Raw genomic sequence first — 17,799 nt, 5'->3', positions numbered from 1 at the left:
TTTAATTGTCCAACACTCTTCATGACTGATGTGACAGAACGGCAGAGCTTGGATCGATCCGTTAGTTGTCGATCGCTTAGATTTAACACTTGTTGTTTAGCATGCAAATAGTCTTGTCTGGTAGATTCACCAGACTGAACTTTATTTTTAGGTATACCTGGTGCTGCTCCTAGCATGCCCTTCTGCACTCTCCATTGAATCAGGGTACATCCCCTGACTTAATGGTAATGGTTGAGTGGAAGATATGATGAGTCATGAGGTTGCAGATTGCGCTGGAGTACAGTTCTGCTGCTGTTGATGGCCCACAGCACCTCATGGATGTCCAGTTTTGAGTTGCTAGATCTGTTCAAAGTCTGCCCCGTTTGGCCCGGTGATCTGCCACACAACACAAATGGAGGTTATTCTAAATGTGAAGGCAGGACTTCGTCTCCACAAGGACTGTAGTCACTCTTGCCAATACTGGCATGAACAGATGCATCTGCAGCCCTTCCCACAGCTCTGAAATGGTGGTAGCAAAAGCAACAAATGATATCCTCTGTCATTGTGATTTTGATGCATTATTGCTGCTCAACCTAATGTAATATTACAGCACACACGATGGTCATTTAGTCTTTCATGCCTCTGCAAGTTATCTGAAAGAGCCATTCGACCTGTCCTACTTCCCTATGCCTTCCACATAGTTTTCCTTTCTTTTTCATTCAAGTATTCATCTAATGCCCTTTCGAAAGCTATCGTTGAACTTGCTGCCACCACCCTTTCCGGCAGTGCATTCCAGATTATAACGCACAACCTAAAAATTCTTAACTGCCAAATGATAAGGCTATGAAAGGCAATCAGTTCAACACCAAGTTTGGAAATTCAAGGTAAACTCTGGTGATGGAAAGATAGGAAACAAGTTTAATGAGCTATGTTGGAGTGGTAGGAGGCTCTGCAGTCTCTGACAGCAGTTGACCTCACCGCCCTTCTCCAATGTACAACTCTATGGGACTGCAGCTCAGCAATTGCTTCCTATTCCACACTGTCAGTCAGCTTGGGGTCCATTCCATAAGACATAGGAACTGAAGGAGAACATTTGGTCCATTGAGTCTACTCAAAGGAATCATTCCTACTCTCTTCTCTTCCTTATCCACTGCTGCCTTGAAAATCTGAACTGTACACACAATTGACTTACACATACATCAATCAAGCTCTACATCATCACCACCACCTACCTTGAAACCTAAACCTCCTCTGCATATTCAACAGTCAGTCTTGGATGCACATCCACTTCCTCCAGCTTAACATTGGGAGGACAAAAGTCATAGTTGGCCCCATCACAAATTCCATTTCTTCAATATTTACCACATCCCAATCTCCTGCCACTGCCTCAGGCTTTTTGCAACAATAGTGCCTTATTGGATCTAAAGGCAGTGTTTCCGACCAAATATTTGTTCCTTAATAAGAATGCTACTTCCAACTTCAACCCCAGCTCAGCTCATTTTACACTCAAAATGCTAATATGTCTTCAGACTTCAACACAGCTGGTATTCCACCTAATTTAATAGCTTATCAATTGTGTTTAATTATATACACATGGAGGGCATTAACTGGAATTCTACATGAGCACATATGAAAGGACACAAGTTTGAAGGTCTCTGCTTGTAATGTTTCACTGTAAATGCATCCAGTAACATCCTTCACCAATTGGTTTTCTGGACTATAACAACCTATCCTCCATTAACTCCCTTAATCAAAACTCTGCTACACATTTCTGATCAACTCAATCCTTGATGATAACACTGTTCCCATTCATCCACAAAATTCAAAATCTTGTTCTTGGCTGGAATCCTTCCGTGGTTTTATCTCACCCTTTCTCTGTGACCATTTCCAATCCCACATCATTCTCCAGAACAGTGTTCTCTGAATCCTACCTCTATCATTCTTTACCATCATTGATGGCTATATCTTGAGCTGTCCAAGCACCATTTTCTAAAATATACTCCTTCAAACCTCACTAATCCGGACTGTTCCTATAAGGTTCTGAAACTAACTTCTTTGGGTAAGGTTTTGTAGACTCCTCCGAACTAATGACAAATCACTGCAGTCTGCAAAGTAACAAGCTAGTCAAAGAGCACAGGAGCATAAGCGGACTATTCAATCCCTCAAGCATGTTCCACATGGAAGTAAATTACAGCTGATCGCCAGCTAACTCCATTTACCCACTGGTTGTTTGCATAACCCTTAAAATTCCTACCTAACAAAAGTCTATCAATCTCATTTTTAATTGACCCCTAGCCTCAACAGCTTGTTTTCTTTAATTATGAAATCCAAGGAAATGCCAAATAATTAACAATATCATATTGAAAAGCTGGGGGGCTGCTGTCATTTGAGAGCTCAGGGGGAGGTCATCCTTGCTCTTTTGCAAGTCACCCTAGGTCCAGGTAAGAGTCACACGCTCAGTGTTGCAAACCATAAGCAATGGTGGAACTGCATATTTTCAATGATGATGGCATAGAGCTAAAACATCCAGGGATAATGGCATGAAATCCTTTGGGAAGATACTTGTATTTCCTTTAAGCATTTAATAGGCAGGCAATGGGAAACCACCTCATGTACTTTTTTCCCTAATCATACTGTTCATTTAAATTGAGAAATCAAGCAACTGAACAGGAAAGCGCAAGACAGAGATAAGGAGAATCAAACAGAGGACGTGTCCTTGGGCAGATTACTACTACACTGAAATGTCTAATCAGGATGGACAGTTAGGGAGACAGCCCATCCATAAGCTGGGTACAGAGCGAAAGGGGACAAAAGTTCATAAATCCGTCTGGTAAAAAGCCCAGCTGAAAACAAAAGGAAAATCATGTTCGGTACAGAGCCGATCAGGATCAGAAGGCTGATCAAGGAAAAGTTGAGCAAACCCATCACTGAAAAAATGTTTTGCTATTTTTCACTCAAGAAAGCTGAGTCAAGATGAAATTCACTTTGTTTTTATTTTGAACATGTGCTAGTTATCTATGAAATAAAGCAGCTGCATTACTTGGGACTTGCTCTGATCTTGTTTCATTAAGTGCTTCAGTCCACCTGGTGAAATATGGAATTGTGTGCAAAAGATTATAGAACAAACCTTAAAGCAGTCACTCTTGTTATAATTTTATGTTACACTATCGCACATTTATACACTGAAAGGTGTGGATATACTCTTGGACCCAAGATATTTAGATAAACTGCTTACAGGAATCATCAGCATTACTGCACCCAAGGGATCTTCTACAACAAATAAGGTTCTCGTAAGAACATACATCAAACTTTGTGGAACTTCTTCAGCTCAAAGTTTTTTTTTAAACTGTCTCTTTATTTCCCAGCTTTACAGTTTGCTTGTGCTTATAATGAATATTGCACTACAGTAAAATAAGGTAAAGAATTCTTTAGGTTATTCAAATTAAAAAACAACATCATCAGGTAGCCCAGATAGGCAGAACGCTGGATGGCAACTATTAATTTCTCAAGTACTCACCAAAAAAGATCAATATGTTGTCATATTAATAGCAGGATCGGTTCACTGCTCTACCCCTGAAATTAAAACAAAGTATTTCAATGCTAATGGAAAGCAAACATTTACCACTACTCTCCGCTTCCTGTCATTCAGCCAATTTCTTATTCAAGCGTGTCCTTTCACTTTTATTCTGATTTTTATTTATTTATTAGGCAGCACGTGGCATAGTGGTTAGCATTGTATGTGCCTGGAGTCTACACACTCTCCCCGTGTCCGTGTAGGTTTCCTCCGAGTGCTCCAGTTTCCTCCCATAGTCCAAAAAACGCGCTAGTTAGGTGCATTAGCTATGCTAAATTGTACCTCAACGTACCCGAACAGGCACGAGAGCATGACAACTAGGGGAATTTCACAGTAACTTCATTGCTAAATACTGTACATATCTAAGAGACTTTATAATACATAACATACATTTACTCACAAAATATCGGTCCAATTTCCCCGCCAATGCTCCTTACACACAGACACTGATGGTGGGATCAGGACCTACCATTCATGTCTGTGTACGGTAGATACTATTCATATCAACACCCAAGTTAGTTTGCTTTTGGTGTGTTCTATATTAACCTAAGTGTAAATTATATCATCCAATCAGTTCACAAAATGACAAGAGTGCTGTGATCACTGATATTTGCCAGAATTAAATAAGTCAGCAGAGCGACAGATTAATCAACAGGCAATTATTAAACTTAATCTTTAACACAATGTTATCACTCAGATTAAGAATTGAGGATTATTTAAATTAATTGGATGTGAATTATTCATTAACCAAGTCACAGAATCTTTACAGTGCAGAAGGAGGCTACAGTCTGATGAGCATTCATAGTTACTAGCAAACATTCTATGATTCTATGATGGTTAAAAGGATTAACAGGCTAAGAAGTGTGGGAGCAGCAAAGAACAGGGCATGCAGCTATGGAGCAGGAATTGATTGGACAATGGCTATTGCTATGCCTTGAACAGACAGTAATTGAACACAGATTCCTGTGTGTCATGTTCCTGAGAAAATTACGATCCCCTGACGGAGGCATGACTCAACATTCATGACCAAAACAGTGATTAATAGTGCCTATCTTGAGTATATGATTGGAAGCATGATCAGTGCCAACAAGATCTCTTTAAGAGACAAAAAAACATTGGCACCAGTAACCCAGGATCAACCACTATACAAGCAGAGACTGGGACTCGGAAACATTGGCACAAAACCCATCAGGAGATCATCTGATCGATCCACCTTGCCACGGGTGTTATCTCCAAGTCCAAAATTAGATATTTGTGAATTCTTGATATCTTTTGAGTACTTGTGTGTATAATGGAGTAACTAACAGGTTAGTTACTTTTTACGTAATGAGGTCAGAGGTTAGTTACTTTGTATGTAGCAAAGTAAAGACAGACGTTAAATACTTTGTGGATAACAAAGTTTGATGCCTGAGGTAATTTTGTGGTGACTTGATCTGGTACAGTACAATAAAGAATGTTTGTTGTACAATAATTCAAGAGTTTTGAGTGTCAGTCGACCCACGTTTGAGGGCAAGAAGGCCATTTGGTACATCAAATTGGCACGGGCTCTCTGGAAGGGCATTCTACCTAGCTCCACTTGCCTGCCCTTTTCTTGTCACCTTGTACATTCTTTCTTTTCAGCTAGCAATCCAATTCCCTTTTGAATACCTCAATCCAACCTGCCTCCACCACCCCCTTTTTTTATTCCTTCATAGGATGTGGGCATCACTGGCGAGGCATTTGTTGTCCATCTGATTTTTTTTATTCATTTGTGGGACATGGATGTCACTGGCTGACCAGCATTTATTGCCCATCCCTAATTGCCCAAGGCAGTTGAGAGTAACCATAATTGTTGTGGCTCTGGAGTCACAATTGGGCCAGACTGAGTAAGGTCGGCAAATTTCCTTCCCCAAAGGGCAAAGCAAACCAGATGGATTCTTCCAACAATTGACAATGGTTTCATGCTCATCAGTAGATTCTTAATTCCAGATTATTTTTTAAATTGAATTCAAATTCCACCATCTGCCATGGCAGGATTCGAGCCCGGGTCCCAGAAAATTAGCTGAGTTTCTGGATTAACAGTGTGGCGATAATACCACTAGCCATTGCCTCCCCTTCCCCTTGGGGAATGTGTTCCAGGCACCAAACATCCTTTGGTTAAAAAAAATTCCTCACATCACTTTTACTCCATTTGCCAATTATTTTGAATCTGTGCCCAGTAGTTCTTGATGTTATCTTGATTGAGACTAGCTTCTCACTTTTTAACCCATTCATACCCCTCAGGATCTTGAACACTATCAAATCTCCTCACAGTCTTTTCTCCAAGGAAAACAGGCCCAACCTCTACAATCTATCGTCATAGGTAAAGTTCTTTATCTCCGGAATCATTCTTGTGAAACTCCTTTACGCTGATTAATAAAAATGAATCACCTCACAATTCTCTGCATTGAACATTATCTACTACTGATCTGCCCAATCCACCAACAGGCCTATGTCCTTTTGAAGTTCAACTCTGAGCTCATTACAGTTGACAATATTTCCAATCTTCATATCATTCATGAATTTCGAAATCATGCCCTGAACCAGACTCTAGGTCATGAATATACGTCAGGAAAAGTAAAAATCTCAAAACTGACACCTGGAGAAACTCCATTACAAATCTACCTCTAATCTGAAAAGCAAACATTTACCATTACTCTCCGCTTCCTGTCACTCAGCTAATTTCTTACTCAAGTGCGTCCTTTCACTTTTGTTCTGATTTTTATTTATTTATTAGGCAGCATGTGGCACAGTGGTTAGCACTGTATGTGCCTGGAGTCTACACTTTCTCCCTGGGTCCGCGTAGGTTTCCTCCGAGTGCTCCAGTTTCCTCCCATAGTCCAAAAGACATGCTAGTTAGGAGCATTAGCTATGCTACATTGTCCCTCAATGTACCCGAACAGGCGCCGGAGTGTGACAACTAGGGAAATTTCACAGTAACTTCATTGCAGTGTTAATGTAAGCCTACTTGGGAGATTATTAGTACATCTGCAATTCCCACTCTCACTTCCCTCAGTACCCTTGGATGCATCTCATCTGGTCCAGGTATCTTAGATATTTTAAGAAAGCCCAACTCTTCCTCATTCTCAATTATAAATTCTTCCAGCGGACTTATTATCACGTCTCTCACCTTGGACATGATCTTTGTAAAGGCAACGCAAAGTACTCACTTAGTCCATCCACTATTTCTCCTTCCTCCACATGCAAGTCCCCATCTTATCCCTAATTGGCTCTACTCTTTCTTTTACCACCTTTTATTATTTACATATTTATAGAAGACATGGATTCCCTTTTTTGTTTGCTGCCAGTCTCTTTTCATGCTCCTTCCTTGCTTTTATCAGATCTTTAACTTCCTGTCTGGTCCTTTTTATATTCAGTCTGATTTCCCTTGTACTTTCTACCTGACATCTGTTGTATGTGCACTTCTCCCCTTTCATCTTCATCTCTGTCATCAACCAGATTTATTTGTCTGACCTTTCTCCTTCAAGGAAAAATAATTTGACATTGCCTGCAGTACATCTTCTTTGAAAATGACCTATTGTTCAGACACTTTTTTTCTGCCAACCTTTAATTTCAACTCATTCGACTCAAATGCATTCTCAACCACAGAAACTAGGAGCATGAGTAGGTCATTTGGCCTTTCAAGTCTGCTCCACCATTCATTTGATCATAGCTGATCACTGAATTCAATATCCAGATTCCCTCCTTCCCTCCACATTGATCCCTTTAGCCCCATTGAATGGCTTTCCTGTTGTTAAGTATCTCTGCTCTGGATTGTTACTTGTCCTTATCCCAGCCAATTTAAACCTTACGACACAATGGTCACTGTCTCCCCTAAATGGTCTCCCATTGTTACCCAATCCACTTGGGCCAACGCATTCCCAGAACCAGGTCCAACAGTGTCTGTCCTCTTGCTGCATTGTAAATACACTGCTGCAGAAAATAATCTTAAACACATTCCAGGAACTCACACCCCTTCTGTCCCTTCGTACTATTCCTATCCCAGTCTATATTTGGATACTGGAAGTCCCTCATTATAACTACTCCATAATTCTTGCACCTCTTCGTAATTTCTTTGCAAATTTGTTTCTCTTATTCCCTTCCAGTAGTTGGTGGTCTTTATACGCCACCAGTCAATGTTATTGTATCTTTTTCATTCCTCACCTCTAGCCAAAGAGGTTCTGTCCTTGACCCATCTGGGACATCCTCTCTCTCCAGTATGTAATACCATCTTTAATCAATACTGCCTATCCTTTTGCCACCCTTTCCCTTCCTTTCCTGTCTCTCCTAAACACCTTATACCAGAATTTTAAAATACTTCAGGAAGACAGGTTAGTGGAACAAGGCAATACAAATTCATAGGACCATAAAAAATAGAAACAAGAGTAAGCCATTCAGCCTGCTCCATCGTTCAGTATCACAGCTGATCATACTGTGTCTAAACTCCATTTTCTAGTCTTCCTCCTATAATCCTAGATTCAAAAATGTAAATCCAAAGATTGTCTAATTCAGCCTTGAAGATATTTAATGACCTAGCTGCTACTGTCCTATGGGGCAGACAATTCCAAGGATTAAGAATCCTTGGGGAAGAATTTCCTCCTCATCTCAGTCTTACCCCATATTTTTCAACTATGCCCCATGGTCTCGATTTCCCCACTAAAGGCAACATGCTCTCAGCATCTACCCTGCTGAGCTGCCTTTGGATCTTGTGTGTTTCAAGTTAAGGTGGATGTAATACATTCTTGAAAGAAAAAAAACCAAGGAGCAGCAGTGTAAATTTAATGTGAAGGCAATGAAGGGAGGGAATGAACAGACACCCTGAGCATTCAAATATTTAAATCCAAAAAGGTACAAGGGCAGATAATTCGTTAAAAAACGCCAATAGCATTTCAGATTTTAACAATAACGGTACAGAGGACAAGATTAAACAAGTAATGATAAATTTAAACAAAGCCATAATTAGAAAACCAAATGCTGCTTTGAATGCCCTATTTCAGGATTCCAACTAAATTCACATTGCAACAGCTAATTCCAGTTTTTAAAGACGTGCATCTGATAATATAAATTACAGATATTTCTACTTATGCAAATCAGCAACATGGATAGATTGCTTATTTCATAGAAACAATTTTATTTTGGCTCAGAAATGCAAACTATAAGCTTTAAATTACTCTGAAATCCCCTGCGACAGCTACAGTGCTATGAGCCTGAACCTGGAGCAAAACCTGAAGTCAGCTGTGGAGCTGTCCTTACTCATACTGCAAGATTTATTATGTTTACTCATAAACACAAAGAACAAATCCTTGACTTTCATCATCTGCAAGCTTGGTCAAATAGCTCGTTTAACCACAAGAAATGCGCCATTAGAATTTAAAATGTAACAAGCTCTGAGGTATTTATGCATCAAAGCCATTTCTCAAGTTTTTTTTTGAAGTGCAAATACTAAAGCATGTCACCTTACAGAAAAACTATTATACAGATGGGTTTCATTTATACGGGCAGCAACTGGCACACTGGTTAGCATTACTGCCTCTCAGTACCAGGAACCAGTGTTCAATTTCAGCCTTGGGGTATTGTCTGGGTGGAGCTTGCACGTTCTCCCCTTGTCTGCATGGATTTCCTCCCATAGTCTAAAGATGTGCAGGTTATGTGGATTGACCACGCTAAATTACCCGTTTGTGCCCAAAGATGTGTAGTTAGGTGGATTGGCCATGGTGGATGCACAAGGTTGCAAGGATGGGACAGGAGGGTGGGCCTGGTTAAGATGCTCTTTCGGAGAGATGGTGCAGACTCGATGGGCCAAATGGCCTCTTTCTGCACTGCTGGAATTCTATGGGATACGGAGAAACATTATTGGTTCAGAATGACCAATGAGTTAAATTTTATAAGTTATCATACATCATCCAACTCAAGTAATCTATGGACTTGAACCGAGATCGAAACTAAAATGTCAATATTCCCGACCACATATGGATTTTCATAAAGAAATAAGAAGCAGGAAATCACTTTGATAGGGTTGTACTATAGGCCCCCAAATAGTCAGCAGGAAATTGAGGGCAAATATGTAAGGAGATTGCAGAAAGCTCCAAGAAAAATATGGTGGTAATAGTCAGAGATTTTAATTTTCCCAACATTGACTGGGACAGCCATAGTATTAGGGGGTTGGATGGAGAGAAATTTGTTGAGTGTATTTAGTAGGAATTTCTCATTCAGTATATGGATCCCCAACTAGAGAAGGGGTAAAACTTGACCTCCTGTTGGGAAATAGGGAAGGGCAGGTGACAGAAGTGTTAGTGAGGGATCACTTTGGGACCAGTAACCATAATTATATTAGTTTTAAGATAGCTATGGAGAATGATAGGTCTGTCCCAAAAGTTAAAGGTCTAAATTGGGGCAAGGCCAATTTTGATGCTATCAGGCGGAACTTTCAAAAGTTAATTGGAAGAGTCTGTGGGAAGGCAAAAGGATGTCTGGTAAGTGGCATGCTTTCAAAAGTGTGTTAACCAGGGTTCAGCGTAAACACATTCCTCTTAGAGTGAAGGCCAAGGCTGGCAGAAGTCAGGAACCCTAGATGACTCAGGATATTGAGGCCCTGGTCAAGAAGAAGAAAGAGGCACATGACATGCATAGGCAGCTGGGATCAAGTGAATCTCTTGAAGAATATAGGGGGTGTAGGAGTAGAGTTAAGAGAGAAAGCAGGAAGGCAATAAGGGGACATGAAATTGTTTTGGCAGAGAAGGCAAAGGAGAATCCCAAGAGCTTCTCCAAATACATAAAGGGCAAAAGAGTAACAAGGGAGACAGTAGGGCTTCTTAAGGATCAACAAAGACATCTATGTGTGGATCCACAAGAGATGGGTGAGATCCTAAATGAATATTTCTCATCAATATTTACTGTTGAGAAAAGTGTGGATGTTAGAGAACTTGGGGAAATAAATAGCGACGTCTTAAGGAGTGTACATATTACAGAGAAGGTGGTGCTGGAAGTCTTAAAGCGCATCAAGGTAAATAAATCCCTGGGACCTGATGAAGTATATCCCAAGATGTTTTGGGAGGCTAGGGAGGAAATTGCAGGTCCCTAAGCCAAGATATTTGAATCATCGATAGTCACAGATGAGGTGCCTAAGATTGGAGAGTGACAAATGTTGTGCCTTTGCGTAAAAAGGGCTGCAGGGAAAAGCCTGGGAACTACCGACCAGTGAGCCTCCCATTTGTGATGGGTAAATTGTTGGAAGGTATTTTGAAGGCAGGATCTACAGGCATTTAGAGATGCAAGGACTGATTAGGGACAGTCAGCATGGCTTTGAGAGTGGAAAATCATGTCTCACAAATTTGATTGAATTTTCTGAAGGGGTAACCAAGAAGTTGATGAGGGCAGTGCAGTTGATGTTGCCTACATGGACTTTTGCAAGGCCTTTGACAAGGTACTGCATGGTAGGTTGTTGCATAAAGTTAAATCTCACGGGATCCAAGATGAGGTATCTAAATGGATACAAAGTTGGCCTCTGTCAGGTGGTTGTAGAGAGCTGTTTTTCAAACTGGAGGCCTGTGACCAGCAGTGTGCCTCAGGGATCAGTGCTGGGCCCACTGTTATTTGTCATTTATATCATTTATATTGATGATTTGGATGAGAATATAGGGGGCATGGTTAGTAAGCTTGCAGATGACACCAAGAGTGGTGGCATAGTAGACGGTGAAGAAAGTTATCTCCAATTGCAACGGGATCTTGATCAATTGGGCCAGTGGGCTGCCGAATGGCAGATGGAGTTTAATTCAGACAAATGCGAGCTGATACATTTTGGTACATCCAGGCAGGACTTACTCGGTTAATGGTGTATTGGAGAGAGTTACAGAACAAAGAGATCTAGGGGAACATGTTCATAGCTCCTTGAAAGTGGAGTCACAGGTGGACAGAGTGGTGAAGAAGGCATTCAGCATGCTTGGTTTCATCAGTCAGAACATCGAATACAGGAGTTGAGACGTTTTGTTGAAGTTGTACAAGACATTGGTAAGGCCACACTTGGAATACTGGGTGCAATTCTGGTCACCCTATTACAAAGAACAACACGGCACAGGAAACAGGCACTTCGGCCCTCCAAGCCTGCGCCGCTCACGCTTCCAGCTTATATTCTTTTGTATCCCTCCATTGCCAGTCTGCTCATGTGGCTATCCAGATAAGTCTTAAACAATCCCAGCGTGTCCGCCTCTACCACCTTGCTTGGCAGTGCATTCCAGGCCCCCACCACCCTCTGTGTAAAATACGTCCCTCTAACATCTGTGTTAAACCTTGCCCCCCCTCACCTTCAACCTGTGACCCCTTGTGTTTGTCACCTCCAACCTGGGAAAAAGTTTCCCACTATTCATCTTAGCTATGCCTTTCATAATTTTATAAGAACATAAGAAATAGGAGCAGGAGTAGGCCATCTAGCCCTTCGAGCCTGCCCCGCCATTCAATAAGATCATGGCTGATCTGAAGTGGATCAGTTACACTTTCCCACTTTCTCCCCATCACCCTTAATTCCCTTGTCTCTCAGAAACCTATCTACCCATGACTTAAATATATTCAGCGAGGTAGCCTCCACCACTTCAATGGGCAGAGAATTCCAGGGACTCACCACCCTTTGAGTGAAAAAGTTCCTCCTCAACTCTGATCTAAACTGCCCTCCCCCCCCTTATTTTGAGGCTGTGCCCTCTAGTTCTGCTATCCTTTCTAAGCAGGAAGAATCTCTCTATCTCTACCCTATCTAGCCCCTTCATTATCCCCCCTCAGCCTTCTAAACTCTAACGAGTACAGACCCAGTCTATTCAATCTCTCTTCATAGGCTAACCCCCTCATCTCTGGTATCAGCCTGGTGAACCTTCTCTGTACTCCCTCCAAAACCAACATATACTTTCTCAAATGCGGTGACCAAAACTACACACAGTACTCCAGTTGCAGCCTCACCAGTGCCCTGTACAGTTGCAGCAAGACCTCCCTGCTTTTATATTCTATCCCCCTCGCTATAAAGGCCAACATTCCATTTGCTTTCTTGATTACCTGCTGCACCTGCAGACTGGGGTTTTTGCAATTTGTGCACAAGGACCCCCAGGTCCCTCTGCACTGTAACATGCTGCAGCTTTTCACCCTTTAAATAATAATCCCTTCTACTATTATTTCTACCAAAGTGGATAACCTCACATTTGGTAACGTTATACTCCATCTGCCAGGTCCTCGCCCACTCACTCAGCCTATCCAGATCTCTCTGCAGACTTTCCACACCTTCCACACAATTTGCTTTTCCACTCATCTTTGTGTTATACACCTCTATTAGGTAGCCCCTCATCCTCCGTCTTTCCAGGGAGAACAACCCCAGTTTACCCAATCTCTCCTCACAGCTAAGACCCTCCATGCCAGGCAACATCCTGGTAAACCTTTTCTGTACTCTCTCCAAAGCCTCCACGTCCTTATTATAGAAAGGATATTATTAATCTATAAAGAATACAGAAAAGATTTACTAGGATGCTACCAGGACTTGATGGATTGAGCTATAAGGAGAGGCTGAATAGACTGGACTTTCTTCTCTGGAGCATTGGAGGCTGAGGGATGACCTTATAGAGTTCTATAAAATAATGAGGGGCATAGACAATATAGTTAATCAATATCTTTTCCCAAAGATAGAGTCTAAAACTAGAGGGCATAGATTTAAGCTGAGAGGGAACATAGAACATTACAGCGCAGAACAGGCCCTTCAGCCCACGATGTTGCGCCGACCAGTTAAAAAACAATGACCCTCTAACCTAAACCAATCCCTTTCCATCCATAAACCTATCCAAGGATCTCAAACCCCCCCAAACTAGGCGCATTTACAACTGCAAGAGATACAAAAGTGTCCAGTATGGCAATTTTTTCACATAGAGGGCGGTGAGTGTCTGGAACAAGTTGCCAGACATAGCAGTAGAAGCAGGTACAACTGTATCTTTTAAAAAGCATTTAGATAGTTATATGGATATACAGGGATATGGGCCAAATGCGAGCAATTGGGATTAGTTTAGAGGTTTCAAAAAAAAAGGCGGCATGGACAAATTGGGCCAAGGGGTCTGTTTCCATGCTGTAAATCTCTATGACAATGCTAAGGAATTAGAAAACATAAAAATCATCCTCCTTAGCACTGTGCAGCCAAAACCAAGTCTGGAATTAAAACTGACTTGATAAGTTTGATTAACATTACAAACTGTAAGATGAAGGTTGAGAAAATTACACATTTAATCTCAGGAATCTGCAGTCACCCTCAACGTATTTCAATCATTTTAACAGTATCTGTTATACTTTAGAGAGATTTTCTCCTTCAGATCACATCACAATTTTGTGCTGTCCCATATCTTCAGATGGGAAGATGAGACTTGAGGACTTGGGCAGTTCCAGTAGGTTCAGTTCATATCCAACCAGGTTAAAAGGTTTATTAAAGTTAGCAGTATGTCCTATTGTCAACAAGTACAATTTCAGCAAAACGAACAATCGGCAATTTTTGCTTGAAGTTAAAAAATTACTTCAATTAGCGCATCACTCAGAAATACCTCAAGGTGCTTCATATATAATGAATTATCTGAAATGCACTGACGTGCAGGTGAGTAAGAAAATCACTTTGCAAAGAGAACAATAGTACAGCAGTGAAGAGCTAAATCTGCATTAGGTTGGAGATTGAATCATAGAATCACAAAGCACATAGAAGGGCAACTAGCCAAAGTCAGCACCAAATTATTTTTGGCTGACATGTAAATCTATTGACTTCAATGTGTTGCAGAATCTTGAACATCCAAAGGTAGGAGGCAGAGCAGGTATTAGTTGGTTAACAGCACTCGCATTCCTGAGTTGTCAAGGTGACTCACCTTTTGAACTGCCATCCATGCAGTGAAGTGACTAGCCTTCAAACATCTAAATAGCACAACTGAGGTCCAAGTTAAAGAGATTCTGAATCCAGTCATTTTCTCAAAATGGCAAACTGGAATTCAACCTATTCTCGACCTGATGGACGTTAACTAAATTTCTTGGGGGCAAGTGTAAATTTAATATAAAAACAACTTGGAATACAATATTTGCATCCAAATACCACAGTTCTTCATGGACATCTGGCTAATTTCCATTACCTTTCATATAATTTATCCAACACAAAATTAGTCTTACTTCTTTTGGGATTAGACCTGATGAACTTCTATTTCGGATTTTAATAATGAGGCAATACAAACCTTAAATAGCAATGTTCCATCCAGTGCATTAAATGAAATCTCTCCAAAGGAGATGCTGCAGATCCAAACGCAGCTCAGAGAAAAGATGACAGAGAGATACTCAGCAGATTGATGACCAGATGCATAAATTAAAAATTCATCAACAAAAGAGGGATGAGCGAGGCTGGGAGGCAACTAGAACTTAAAATAGGAATGGAATAATTAATCAAAAATTATAAATTAGCATGATGAGAAAGGGTGGTGGATGGGTATGAGGTGGAAAGCTCTTTTAAAAATCAAGTGCAGGCAGTGTGGCCTGAATGGCAGGCTTCTGTGCCGCAAGAAAAAAGCTTTAAGAGTTTCAGGTGAAAATACAATGAAAAGTTAACTGGTCATGTCCAAGTTGAGATGGAACTACATATTTCAGTATTCTTGTTCCAGTTCAAATTTCCAGAGCTTGGGATGTTGCGTCTTACTTTTTTCCAAAAACTCCAAGATCATAAAGATATTAGTAGAAAAACTTAGACTAAAATTATCTCCAATCTATTTATTTTTCTTCCCACTATCACATTTTTACGTATCAAAATCTTTATGTAATTAGGCCTCTGTAATTTGAGTTTCTCCACCCTCATCCAAGTCCATACACATGTGCATTTTGCCTGTCAGTCCAAGCTCGAGCCCATCAATCTTTTTAAGAACATAAGAAATAGGAGCAGGAGTAGGCCATCTAGCCCCTCGAGCCTGCCCCACCATTCAATGAGATCATGGCTGATCTGTCGTGGCTCAGTTCCACATTCCCGCCCTCTCCCCAAAACCCTTAATCCCCTCACTTATCAAAAACCCATCAACCCACGTCTTAAAAATATTTAGCGAGGCAGCCTCCACCACCTCAACGGGCAGAGAATTCCAGAGATTCACCACCCTTTGAGTGAAGAAGTTCCTCTTCAACTCCGTTCTAAACTGCCCCCCCTTTATCTTGAGGCTGTGCCCCCTAGTCCTACTGTCCTTTCTGAGCGGGAAGAGTCTCCCCACCTCTATCCTATCCATCCCATTCATCATCTTGTACGTCTCAATGAGATCTCCCCTCATTCTTCTAAACTCTAACGAGTACAAGCCTAGTTTATTCAGCCTCTCCTCATAGCTCAACCCCCTCAACTCCGGTATCAGCCTAGTAAACCTCCTCTGCACTCCCTCCAAGGCCAAAATATCCTTGCGTTAAGTACGGCGACCAAAACTGCACACAGTACTCCAGCTGCGGCCTCACCAATGCCCTATACAGCTGCAGCAAGATCTCCCTACTTTTATATTCAATCCCCCTCGCTATGAAGGCCAGCATCCCATTAGCCTTCCTGACCACCTGCTGTACCTGCAGGCTGGGTTTTTGCGACTCATGCACAAGGACCCCGAGGTCCCTCCGCACCGTCGCCTGCTGCAGTTTTTCGCCACGTAAGTAATAGTCCTTCCTACCATTATTCCTACCAAAGTGGACCACCTCGCATCTGCCAATATTAAATTCCATTTGCCAGTTCCTGGCCCATTCACCCAGCCTATCTAGATCCTTCTGCAGACTCTCCACACCCTCCGCACAATTTGCCGTTCCACCAATCTTGGTGTCATCAGCAAATTTCGACACCATACACTCGGTTCCCTCCTCCAGATCATCTATATAAATGGTAAATAGCTGAGGCCCCAGCACCGACCCCTGGGGCACTCCACTAGTCACCAACCGCCAATCCGAATAGCACCCATTAACCCCTACTCTCTGCCTCCTATTTGACAACCAATCCTCTATCCACGCTAACACCCTACCCCCAACTCCATGTTTCCATTTCTGTTTTAAAAATTCTCTTTAGCCCTCAAGACTCCTTTCTTCTTTAATTCCTCACTCACAAATGACCGACCTTCCTAACTCCTGGCGCAACCCTTCTGTCCTCCTCCACCTTCCAGCTCCTGTCCCAGGCTTGATTCTCTCATAGATAAGCCTATTGCTTCTTTCTATGCCTCTCTTGGCATCCTCTAAAGGGATCATTGAGGCACAGGTCTTGACTGTCACAAAATTAATTATTGGACTTTTTATTAACACCCAGTACTAGATGAGCTGAAACTTCCTCCATTAAATATTGGCAAAAGGATATTTTGGCCTTGGAGGGAGTGCAGAGGAGGTTTACTAGGCTGATGCTGGAGTTGAGGGGGTTGAGCTATGAGGAGAGGCTGAATAAATTAGGCTTGTACTCGTTAGAGTTTAGAAGAATGAGGGAGATCTCATTGAGACGTATAAGATGATGAATGGGATGGATAGGATAGAGGTGGAGAGACTCTTCCCCCTCAGAAAGGACAGTAGGACTAGGGGGCACAGCCTCAAGATAAAGGGGGGGCAGTTTAGATTGGAGTTGAGGAGGAACTTCTTCACTCAGAGGGTGGTGAATCTCTGGAATTCTCTGCCCGTTGAAGTGGTGGAGGCTACCTCGCTAAATATTTTTAAGACGCGGGTTGATGGGTTTTTGATGAGAGGGGATTAAGGGTTATGGGGAGAGGGCGGGAATGTGGAACTGAGCCAAGACAGATCAGCCATGATCTTACTGAATGGCGGGGCAGGCTCGAAGGGCTAGTTGGCCTACTCCTGCTCCTATTTCTTATGTTCTTATAGCGTGCTAATATTATGCATCTTATTTAAATCTATCGCTCCTGTCATCAGCTAGTACAGTGATGTCATTAGTTGTTACTGTTGCCATCTGCGTGTACTTCTGCTGCACGATGTTGTGCAGGACACAGCACACAGTTATAATGCATGAGCATACACAGGGTTATACTGCAGGGCACTCCCAGAGCAGCCCAGGCAGCAGAACCCCATCTTGAGCAGGCCTATGTACAGCTCTACAAAAAGACTAGGTGGCAGCGTGGACCTCATTATAATGGGTCTCCACCTTGGTCTTGGGCCTCCATACTGGCATCATCAACCATAACTGGTCTCTAAAGAGCCCAGGAATGTCTGACTGCCTCAGCACAAAACTGTCATGGACAAATCCT

General features: G+C 41.9%; 1 protein-coding gene across 3 annotated transcripts in view; it reads right to left on the bottom strand.

Annotated features, from left to right (window-relative positions):
• fam20b (FAM20B glycosaminoglycan xylosylkinase) overlaps nucleotides 1-14,812 on the bottom strand; it is a 136,746-nt gene extending 121,934 nt beyond the window's left edge. For 2 of the 3 annotated variants that reach the window (XR_013887880.1, XM_080195970.1), the window contains exons 1-2: nucleotides 14,794-14,812; nucleotides 3,497-3,552 (exon numbers count right to left, since the gene is read on the bottom strand). The gene's annotated coding sequence lies outside the window, so the exon portion shown is untranslated. The remainder of the gene's footprint in view (nucleotides 1-3,496; nucleotides 3,553-14,793) is intronic. The other variant, XM_080195969.1, reaches the window with a different exon arrangement.
• Between the last annotated feature and the right edge of the window lie 2,987 nt (nucleotides 14,813-17,799).

Source organism: Carcharhinus amblyrhynchos, chromosome 9, assembly GCF_965287045.1.
Source record: "Carcharhinus amblyrhynchos chromosome 9, sCarAmb.v2.hapA, whole genome shotgun sequence".
Classification (NCBI taxonomy): domain Eukaryota; kingdom Metazoa; phylum Chordata; class Chondrichthyes; order Carcharhiniformes; family Carcharhinidae; genus Carcharhinus; species Carcharhinus amblyrhynchos.
Note: the sequence above shows the minus strand (reverse complement) of the source record. Positions and strands in the feature narration are given on the sequence as shown.